We start from the raw sequence: 12073 nt of genomic DNA on the forward strand, positions 1-12073 counted from the left end.
AAAAGTCAAGCAAAAGTGGGGTCAAAGTTAGGAAGTACTGTGGGAGAGTCAGAAGAAAAATTATATTGGTTTTAGGGAGGAAATAGTTTTCTAGAGAAAGGGTTATTTGAGATGGGCTTGGAAAATGAACTGGATTTTAACTAGCAAATGGAAATTTGGGAGGGGGGGGTGGCATGAGAAAAGACAAGAAGCACAGGAGCGTCTTCTTCAGAAAAGTTTTGAAAGCTTACACCTTTTCAAAATACTAAAATGAATTCAGCTGTACCACATCTCATGGTTGCAAACGTTTAAGATTTGTTTTCTGTAAGTGCGTTTAATATTACAAAGCTGAGGCAGACATTTTTCTCAAGATCTGAAATGGTGACTTGTGCATTGCCAGGGTAAGAGGCAGTATCAACGTCTTGCCATTCCTGAAAATTTAAACACGTCAGGTTTATATTTTAAATCATTAAACGAAGAAGTCGGGAATAAGGAGAAGTGGGTGTGCCAGGAGGAGAGAGACAACTTTCACTTCACTGTGAACACATCTGGAGGAAGGAAGGGAGGCATTAAACAATGAAAGGCTTCTCATAGCATTTTGCTGCTTCAGATTTGGGCAAATAGTCTAACCTTGAGTATGTTAATATATCTGGCATATAAGTGCTGGTAGAGTATTTGTTAATCAATAAATGTCCTCCATTGAGAAGAAGCAGATGATGATAGTGAAATGCCCTAAACACAGTGTGGTCACAGTTATTCAGTCTAAATGACCTAGGGCTAAGGTTTATGTCTGTTATGGATTTGCCATCTCACCGTTAATGCTGTTCTACTGATGAAACAAAAGGAGATGGAAGACAATAATCTAACTGTTTTTTACAATTTTTCAGAATTATCCAACCTCCTGCTTTACTTTGCCCCTGGTTACAGTAAAATAGTTGCGAAAAATCAGAGGTTCACTGCAGAAGGAAGCATAAGGAAACTTCACTTCTAGCCAAGTCACATTTAAAATATAATAGCTGTGGATTATTGTTTAGGTGTAAAGAATACAGCCATGGAGTGCTTCAGGTAAACTGTTCATCAGCTATTAAGCTCCTTCACGGCACAATACTTTGAACATTATAGGTACTGAGTACATATTATTTGGATTGAGTTAAAACTCTAAAGTTACTTGCTTTAATTTTTCTGGCCTGAAAACCCTTGCTTGAGTCTATACAACTATTGCCAGTTAGAGAGAGGAAGATCCTGGTATAAAAGGCTACTTTAATATGGAAAGCTGGGAATTCCCTGACGGTCCAGTGGTTAGGACTCAGTGCTTTCACTGCCAGGGGCCCGGGTTCAATTCCTGGTTGAGGAACTAAGGTCCCACAAGCCATGCGGCGTGGGCAAAAATAAAAAATAAAGTAATAATAATATGGAAAGCAGTTTTACCATTTGTTAAAATTTGTTTACATTTTAGTACTATTATGGAAGTTTTCTAGTCAAAAGACTTCATATGAACTATCAGCATATGATTTTATAGGACTGCCATACTTGTATCCCTGTATCGTACACTCAACTGCTACACAAAAGAGAAGAAAAAAAGGAAAAGGGCAGTAGAGTGTTCCCGAATATGGCTGCCACCAGTGTCTGTGTCCCCAGGGTGAGCCGCAGCTGTCCACCCCCCCCCATCCAGGGTCTCCAAAACCAGCAGGGCACTAACCGACCTATGAGTGCTGAAGAGTTTATAGATGGATTCAAGCTTTCCGGATACCCTGACATCAACTGTGTTACTTGGACCTTCCTCATGTCTAAGATCAACAGAAACACCAACTAAAACAATTACATGAATTGTATACATCACATAAAGAAACATAAAAGCAAAATGTTCTAAGATGAAAGGGAAAACAGATCATCACAAGTCTTCATTAACAAAGAAAAAAATGTATTGGAATTCTGAGGGGGAAGTACACCTAAATTTGGAGAATAAAGATGAAAAAAATTTTGTTTTAAAATGGAAAAAGAAGGAATGGGGGGAAAAAATTACCTTTTATAAATCCAGACTTAAAATTTTTCATCACCATCTAATTTATATCTCTCTCTGACATCACCACCTTGACAGAATTAAGGACTAAAGGTTTTCATAACTTTACTTGCCTTCAGCATACATTGACATCATAATAGAGAGGAAAAGAAAAGAGTGGATTCAGAACAGGAAGCCTTGTGCATAACTCAAAGGAACTCAAGCAAAGAGAATGTAATTTCATGGTGAAATCAAAACGATTATTGATCTGCAAGCCTTTACCTATATGCAAAGAAAAGAAAATTTTGATAACAAAGATAGGATGGAATTTTTCTTTGTTTCTACCAGAAAGTACACCCAATCCACCCAATTTTAATTTATTGGTATTTTGCTAGGGTGTAGATTAAATGATAATTTAGGAAAAAGGTACCATCTACATGATTTGCTCTGCACCTAGAGAATTTGGAGACGTCTTCAAATTCTTATTCAGCGTAGCTTATATCATAGGCTGGAAATTCATGGCCTTGGCTTGCAGCACCCTCCTCACAAGAAAGGCAAACATTGCTTTTACTATTCAGTAAATCTTAACTAATGTTAAGTAAAACTTCGAATGTTAGTAATCTTTATTAATGACACTTTTATTGGGCATTAGACTCTGGGAACAATTGCAATTTAAGAAGAAAAGACATTGCCCACCCTTATAGTTGGAAACTCAAATGTTTAAGATTGAAAGTTCACACAATTGTTCAGTATCTAGAAGTTCAAAATGATCCACATGAAGTTAATTATGTTTGGGGCATTTTTAAATATTTATTTATTTATTTATTTATTTATTTTGGCTTCACTGGGTCTTAGTTGCGGCACACGGGATCTTTAGTTGCATCATGCAAACTCTTAGTTGTGATATGCATGCGGGATCTAGTTTCCCTACGAGGGATCAAACCCAGGCCCCCTGGATTGCATGGAGTCTTACTCACTGGACAACCAGGGAAGTCCTGTTTGGGGCATTTTTAAATTCTTGTTTCCCTTGTGTATGTCACACAAGGGATAAAGACTTTGAAAAGGGCAACTCTACTTTCAGTAGGTATGCTAGCCAAGACATATGTTTTAAGACATAAAATATTAATGAAGTATTTAGCGTAGTTGACATGGACATATACTAGATTGGTTGATTTGTTTGTTTTTTTTTTCCCACATCTACTTCGTTCTTAAGTAGTGTATAAATACGTAGCCCATTTGCAGTGCTCTCTTACAATAGTAAGATAGTAATTGTCATGAGACTGCAATGAAATGTACCACCATCCCACCCCACTCCACCCCTTTGCAAACTATATAAGTGCATATCCCTAGAATGACTGTTGGCATCGTCAGCTCAACTCTGAATTGCTTGTCTAGGTGAGGTCTCTGAGAGGCCAGTGTCTCCCCTGAAAGTGGTAGGTTGAAATATTGCACCAAGATTACAAGTGGTAGTTCAAATAGGAAATGAGACCACCAGGAGATTGACTTCAAGCAGACGGGAGAGGAAATTACTTTTTCCAGCCCTTATTCTCTGAGGTTTGAACTTTGAATTGCTTGCTAGTACTCCAAAAGGAGAAAGGTGACTTCTGTCATGTAGAAGCATGCTTAGAGTATTCCTTCTTGGAACCCAAGCCACATGGAGAAGCTGTGTGGAGAACAATCAAGGCCTTCAATCAACAGCCCCAGCTGAGTTCCCAGCCAACAAGCAGCACCAACTGCCTGCTACAAGAGCGAGTGATCATGGATATTCCAGCCGGGTTGAGCCTTCAGAAGACTGCAGCCCTGCCACATGGTATAGAATTGCACTGTTGGGTCCAGTTAACCCACATAGAAATTGTAAGAGGTTATAAATACTTGTTGACTTAAGCCACTGGATTTTGGGATTGTTTGCTGTACAGCAATAGGTAGAAAACTAAAATATCAGGTATGGCACTTCCCTGGTGGTCCAGTGGTTAAGAATCTGCCTTCCAATGCAGAGGACGCGGGTTCGATCCCTGGTCGGGGACCTGAGATTCCCACGTGCCGCGGGGCAACTAGGCCCATGTGCCGCAACTGCAGAGCCCATGTGCTCTGGATCCACAACTAGAGAGAAGCCCGCTCGCCACAATGAAAGATCCTGCATGCAGCAATGAAGATCTCATGTGCCTAAATAAATAAATATTTAAAAAATAAAATAAAATGTCAGGTAAAACAGATTATTTAACTTTGGATTACTCTCCCTAACCATATTACTTTTGTTGATCCAGAGTATAAACTTTAAAAAATATTCCAGCCTGGTCACAGCTATGCTATAATTTAGAGTCCCCATATTTGGGCCTGTATGTTAAAGAAGGTGGTAGCAGTGGTACATGCCAGAGATGCACAAGGGAAAGGGGAATTTTGTGTGATCACATTTTGGGTTATAAAGTTCACAAGAAATTTTCCAGGGAGATTAACTGAGAAGACTTGCGTTTAATTTGATTAAAGAAATCACCCATTTCCTTACAGACACTCCAAATTATTTTCTCTGCTGAGAAATGTTACAGCCACCATGGGTAATCTACCTATACTAAAAATACAGGAATAAAATGTTCAATTCTACTAATAATCAAAGAAATGTAAATTAAAATAGTATTGAGATAACATGGTTTACCTCTCTCATTGCAAATATTTATAGTATTCAGTGTTGGCAAAGGAGAAATGTGCACTCATTAATATTTACTGCAAACATATAACATCACTAAGAAGCAGTTTAACACTATACTGCTGTTCCGCTCTTAAGAATGTATCCTAGGGGACTTCCCTGGTGGCACAGTGGTTAAGAATCTGCCTGCCAATGTAGGGGACACGGGTTCAAGCCCTGGTCTGGGAAGATCCCACATGCCGCGGAGCAAGCAAGCACGTGTGCCACAATTCCTGAGCCCACGTGCCACAACTACTGAGCCTGCACTCTAGAGCCCACAAGCCATAACTGCTGAGCCCACGTGCCACAACTACTGAAGCCCATGCACCTAGAGCCCATGCTTCACAACAAGAGAAGCCACTGCAATGAGTAGCCCCGGTCACCACAACTAGAGAAAGCCCACGTGCAGCAAGGAAGACCCAACGCAGCCAAAAATAAGTAAATTATGAGGAAAAAAAAGATGATATGGTATATATATACAATAGAATATTACCCAGCCATAAAAAAGAATGAAATATTGCAATTTGCAGCAACATGGATAACCAAGAGATTACCATACTGAGTAAAGTAAGTCAGACAGAGAAAGACAAATATTATATGATATCACTTATATGTGGAATCTAAAAAACAATACAAATGAACTTATTACGAAACAGAAAAAGACTCACAGACATAGAAAACAAACTTACGGTTACCGAAGGGGAAAGGTGGGGAAGGGAGGGATAAATTAGGGGTATGCAATTAACAGATACACACTACTCTATATAAAATAAACAACAAGGTCCTATAAAACACAGGGAAATATATTCAATATCTTGCAATAACCTATAGTGGAAAAAAAGTATACATATATATATATAACTGAATCACATTGCTGTACACCTGAAACTAACACAATATTGTAAATCAACTATACTTCAATTTAAAAAAAAAAAAAGAAAAAGAATAGTCTCCAGTCTGGTTGGACATTTTAACCTTAGAGGACAATTTAATCCAACTGTCACTCTTAAATAATTAGATTTTTCTTCTGGATAGAGCTATAGAGCAGTAAAAAAGTTTGTTCTGTTAATACATATATTGAAAAGCACATCCTACCACCCCCATTTGGATCACACCCTCTTTACAGATACTCTTTAAATATGAGGAACTAAGTGTGGGAAACTCTCATCCCATGAAGTTAAATAGTATTGTGATTGTTTTAAAAAATCATTATAGTTTTTATTATCCTGCACAAAGGGGAAATGGAGTTGAACCTGTGCTTGCACAATAGGCTGCAGAAGGGAAAATGAATAGATTATGCTCCATTCCTGGCTTTATTATGAATGAAAATTATGTCAGCATAACCAAGACCCCATGCCTAAGTTATAGTTGTTACATGAAAATGATGAGTGTGGGACAGCAGGCAGATTGTTAATGGGAAGTTGACTAAAAATGAAGCTATGGAGGCAGAGGGGACCACAATAAACCAGGCTAAGGATTGGATTCTACCCTGAAGGCAACTTGCTGCATTCAGGGGATTTCAAACTATAAAGTGATAGGATTTCATTAGCTTCTTAAGAAAATCACTAGCAGCTACCCAACCCCAATACATATTTGGGTGGAATCATCCATTTTATAGTATTGGTGGAATGCAGTGTTTATATTACTTTACAATAATTTGCATTTATAAAGGTGCACAATTGTGTGGAATAATGAGATGATTAACATATTCATTGTAGGAGGGTGCTTAGTTTTAGGCCTTTTCCTCAAAATGTTGAGAAACTGAAAATAAAGAAAAATGTCTTATCTCCCCATAGGTAGATATTGCACTATCTTTAGTGAGGGGCTCAGAAGTTTATAAATATTATTTAGCTGTCAATCTTCAGGAAAATGCAAATGGAAATCACATTGAGCTATCACCTCCCACTTTTTAAAATGGTTATCGTCAAGAAGACAATAGATAACAAGTGTTGCAATGGTGTGGAGAAAAGGGAACCCTTGTACACTGTTGGTGGGAATGTAAATTCATTCAACCACTTGGAAAACAGTATGGAGAGGTTCCTCAAAAAATTAAAAATAGACCTACCATATGATCCAGCAATTCTACTTCTGAGTATGTATCCAAAGGAAATGAAAGCAGGATATCGAAAATATATCTGTACTCCCATATGGCAACATTACTCACAATGGCCAAGATATGGAAACAACCTACGTGTTGATCAATGAATGAATGGATAAAAAAGATGTGGTGTATATATACAATGGAATACTACTCAGACAAGAGAAAGAAGGAAATCCTGCCATGTGTGATAATATGGATGGATCATAAGGGGATTATGCTAAGTGAAATAAATCAGTAAGAGAAAGACAAATAATAAGATATCACTTATATGTGGAATCTAAAAAAAAGCAAAACTCATAAAAACAGAGTAGAATGGTGATTACCAGAGGCTGGGGGGTGGGAGAATTGGGGAGATGTTGTCTGAGGGTACAGACAACTAGTAGAAGAATAAGTCCTAGAGATCTAGTGCACAGCATAGTGATTATAGTCAACAATGCTGTATTATGAACTTCAAAATTGCTAAGAGACTAGATCTTAATTGTTCCCACCACAAAAGAGAAATAATTATGTGATGTGATAGAGGTGTTAGCTAACACTACGGTGGTAATCACATTGCAATATATAAATTATCAAATCAACATGTACGCCTTAAACTTACATGATGTTATATATCAATTATATCTCAATTTTTAAAAAAACTTCCTAGAGAAGGGAACGCCTTGAGTCTAGAAGGACACAGAATATAGTGTGACTTGAGAAAAGGAGAAAAAGGTGTTCAAACCAAGACAGCAAAGTGTGTCAAGACCTAAAGGTGAGAAACAGCATTGGTTCCAGGCCCTGTGGGACCACACAGGGCTGAGGTCCAGTGAATAGTTGCACCTGGAGTTGGAGATAGAAATGTGACATCTTCCACCAAGATGAGAAAGATCATCAGGAAGAGTGTGTAAAATGAAGAGGAAAACAATTACAGACTATGGGGCTTGTGGTAGACAACAGAATCTCCCATAAAAATGTTCACATCCTAATCCCTGGAACCATGTGAATATATTAATTCACATGGAAAAAGAACTTTACAGATGATTAAAGATCTTGAGATGGGAGATTATCCTGCATTAAATAGGTCAGCCCAATGTAATAACAAGGGTCCCTATAAGTGAAAGACAGGGGCAGAAGCATAGAGTCAGTGAGAGATTTGCAGATGCTACACTGATGGTTTTGAAGATAGAGGAGGAGGCCACAGGCCAAGGAATTCAAGCAACCACTAGAAGCTGGAACAGGTAACAAAACAGATTTTCATGGGCAGTCCCCAGAAGGAATGCAACACTGCCAATGCCTTGATTTTAGCCCAGTTGAAACCCATTTTGGAATTCTGACCTTAAAAAAGGAAAGTATATTGCCACCTTTTTCACACACGCAGTTAGCCTCAAATATAGAAAGTGACATTTTGAAACCATAATTGCCTAATTCTGTGGGTCCTAACATTGGCCATTCTCTAGAATCACCTGGAACCTTCTATAAATCCCAATTCCCAGAACAATTAAATCAGAATCTTGAGTAGGACCCAGGCATCAATATTTTTTACAGCTTCCCAAGTAATTACAATGTAGGGCCTAGGTTTACAACCACTGAACTAATATTTATTTGATTTCAATAATCCTTTGATGACATATATATATGTTTAATGTTAATTAAAAATAACATATGATGGGCTTCCCTGGTGGCGCAGTGGTTGAGAATCTGCCTGCCAATGCAGGGGACACGGGTTCGAACCCTGGTCTGGGAAGATCCCACATGCCGCGGAGCAACTGGGCCCGTGAGCCACAACTACTGAGCCTGCGCGTCTGGAGCCTGTGCTCCGCAACAATAGAGGCCGCGATAGTGAGAGGCCCGTGCACCGCGATGAAGAGTGGCCCCCGCTTGCCACACTAGATAAAGCCCTCGCACAGAAACGAAGACCCAACACACCCAAAAATAAATAAATAAATAAATAAATAAAAATTAAAAAAATAATGTATAAAAATTTTAGTGTCACTCAGATTATTGGAAGCAACCTAGAATGTCCCTAAATCTGGACAATCTGCACTATGTATTTCTATTCCAAAAGCAACAATCTTCTAAATCAGAAGGGAAAACAATCCAGAGTTCTGTGTAAAAAGAAAATAACAGACAGTTGCTAGATTTCATGTTAAAGGCAAGACAGAAGTAGGGTCAACTTCAAAATAGTTTATTTCTATAGCAAAATGTAGTAAAAATTAGCATTTAGGAAAATGTATTCAATACTTTAATTTCCAGGATCTAAATGAGATTACTGAAAGTTCTGTGGTCAACAGCTATGGAAGAAAGAACTGAGGAAAATTATTTTATGCTGTAAAGTAAAATTAGAAAGTCTTTATTTCTCTGCTAAATCCAATTTCTTTTAACGGAAAGTTGTTAGCTTAACGTTTATGTCTTTAAGCTTTAGAAAAACAAAATGTATTTTACTTATGTCATTTTAACCAGTTGAGAAAAATCTCATACAGAAAGTAACACAAAGCAGTACTGAGCTAGTTCTAGTTCCATGAGTCATAGTCGTAGAAGCTTAAATGGCAAAACAAAAAAAAAACGAAAAAAAAATACTAGTGAATTGGAGTCCTGGAAAAATGAGGTAAGATGAACTTAAGCAGAAACAAGTATGGTAAGCCACCCCCAGATTATAATACACATTTATGTCAGCCTTCTGTTTTGTTCTTTACAGATGGATGAGAATTAAGACTAGAATATAATTTTCCTTTTTTTTAATTCTCCCTCTACCATTGTTAACCAAGGTGGTGGAGTATAAAGTGAACAGAACAACTGAGCAAATAAATTTTGTTGTTATTTTCCTTAGGTTCCAAAATATTTGACTGCTAAGAAACCAAAGTAAATCCGCTTTTTTTGGGGGGGGTACTATTAAATTAATTCTGAATTATGATAATTCAGTCAAACCAGGTAAATTTTACCTTTTCACTAAGAAGAATGAAAGAAGACCAGAGCCACATCTTCTGAGTTTTCAGTTCCAAATCCAGAGATTATTAGTACGACTGGCTGTGTGTGAAGAATGTATGGTGGCCAAGAGTAAAAGCAAAGAGACCACTTAGGATGACACTTAAATAGCCCATGCAAGATGGAGGCAGAAAGGGGAAAGGAAAGGATTCAAGATATATTTTGAAAATAGAACCAACAGGATTTGCTGATGTATTGGGTGTATGTGGGCAAAGATGAGGAAAAGGGAGCAATGAAAGATGGCTTCTACTTTTTGACTTGAGCAGTTGGTGGATATGCTATTGACTGAGGTGCGGGGTGACTGGAATTGGACTGAGGGAAGAGATGGCAGCGAAATCAAGGACTTGCTTCACTCGCTTGTTACTGGCATGGGTCCTGAAGGCACTTTAATTTTTTTTTTTTTTTTCCTCTGAGTAGATGGTGAAGAGGAAACCCAGGGTCAAGCCTGGGACTCTGAAATATAAAGGGAGGTGAGGAGAAGAGAAGAAACTAGCAAAGGAGATTGAGAAAGGGAAGGCCAATAGGAGTGGGGTCATGGAAGCCAAGAGAGGAAAGCAATTCAAGAAGGAGGAAGAGGATCAGGGTATGATTGTGCTTACTCATGACCCTGGTTAATATGATATCGGCTAATGGAAAATTATGAGACATATCTGCACTGGTGGCTGCATCTGTGAAAGAACGTGCATTTGTGTCACAGCTACATTCATATGTTCAGTTCTCCCCACCCTTGCTCCCCACCAAGTTTCATTACCTGTCACAAAACTGATGATTGATTGATTATTCCTCTTCCTATATTTCTCTCTTCTACTTTAAATAACACTGAAGGGTCTTACATACTTAAAAAAGTAATGCAAGTGCAGAAAAGAGAAAAAAAGAAAGAAAAAACAAAGAAAACAAAAAAGTAATGCATGTTAATTGAAAACAGTTTGGAAAATGTAGAAAATTTCAAAAATGAAGAAAAAAAACTACACCCATAATTGCAACACCCACACATCTCTGACACTTGGTGTATATATGTAGTCCCATAAATAAATGGTTATTAAAAACTTGAGATCAGGTGAAACATACTGCTTGTAGCCTGCTTTCTTTCACTTAGAAATATATCATTAACATTTTCTTTGTCCCTAGTCTTTTAAATGTGACCTTAAAAATAACTGTATATTATTACATTATTAACTAGACCATAATTTAACCAACCTTCTATTGTTTAAATTCAAGTTTTTTTCCAGTGTTTTGCTATTACAAAGGTAGTAAAACTGTGCACTAGTTAAGAGCATAGGCTTTGACACTGAACACATATGGCTTAAAGTCTACTTCCATGGCTTATTGGCTGTGTGCTCTTGAGAAATTATTGAACAAATTATTGAAGTTTCAGTTTCCTGATCTATAAAAGGACTATAATAATAGTACCTATTGTACGGATTACAGATAAAGTACTTAACATGGTACCCTAAAAGTAATTACTGCTCAATAAATGTAAGCCATTATAACAATAATTAAAGCAGATGTTGTTAAACGACTGTATTTTTAATTTTTTGAAAAAAAAATTTTAAACACTTTTCTAATCAATATAGCTATTTACTGTTCTGTTTACCAGCTAGTCTGATTGCCATTTGGGCCCTGCGTATAACCTTTGATTCAGTCTTAAATTTCATTAGTTTCTTGGACCCAAAGAGGTAACTCTTATTTTTCTTTCTTTCTTTTTTTATTGAGTGTGGTCTGAAGGTGACTGACAGCAGTGGCTAAATTAGGCATGCTGCGAATTTACCTCCAAAATTTAGTTAGCACATCAGCAGAGAGGTAGCTCTTGACAATGGGTTTTTCTTTGCTCACTCAGACCATTAGGAATCCGTATATCCAAACTATTTAATTGATTTTTTTCTGAAAATTCCAAATCACAAATCACATAAACAGTGTTAATTTGTTAAAATATGTCAAAAAGAATTTAGGACTAAACACGACAAATGGGTACAAACTCCTGCTCTGCCCACCGCATAGTTCCTCTCCACCACTTTTTTGTAGGGAGTGAAAGAAGGCTGAGCAAAGTTCACCAGCACTGAGGAGGAATGGAGTTCCTGAATTCCGTTCTGCCTAAAACAAGAGCCCCTTCATCCTACACTCGCCTCTGGCACACCCCCAGCCGCTCACAGACTACAAACTGCACCAGGTTTCTAACCTTAACAGATCCTTTTGCTCCTTTGTCAAGAAAGAATTATTCTGACTTCCTTTGTAGTAAGCTGAGTTCTCATTCACCTCTTGGTCACTTTTTTTCTTATCACTGAAAAGTCTTCAGGGTTCCTACATGTGAACTATTTGAATCAGAACTTTTGGATAGTTTTTTTTGGACAAAAAC

The sequence above is a fragment of the Balaenoptera musculus genome, chromosome 5 (genome assembly GCF_009873245.2).
Source record: "Balaenoptera musculus isolate JJ_BM4_2016_0621 chromosome 5, mBalMus1.pri.v3, whole genome shotgun sequence".
In the NCBI taxonomy this organism is placed as follows: Eukaryota; Metazoa; Chordata; class Mammalia; order Artiodactyla; family Balaenopteridae; genus Balaenoptera; species Balaenoptera musculus.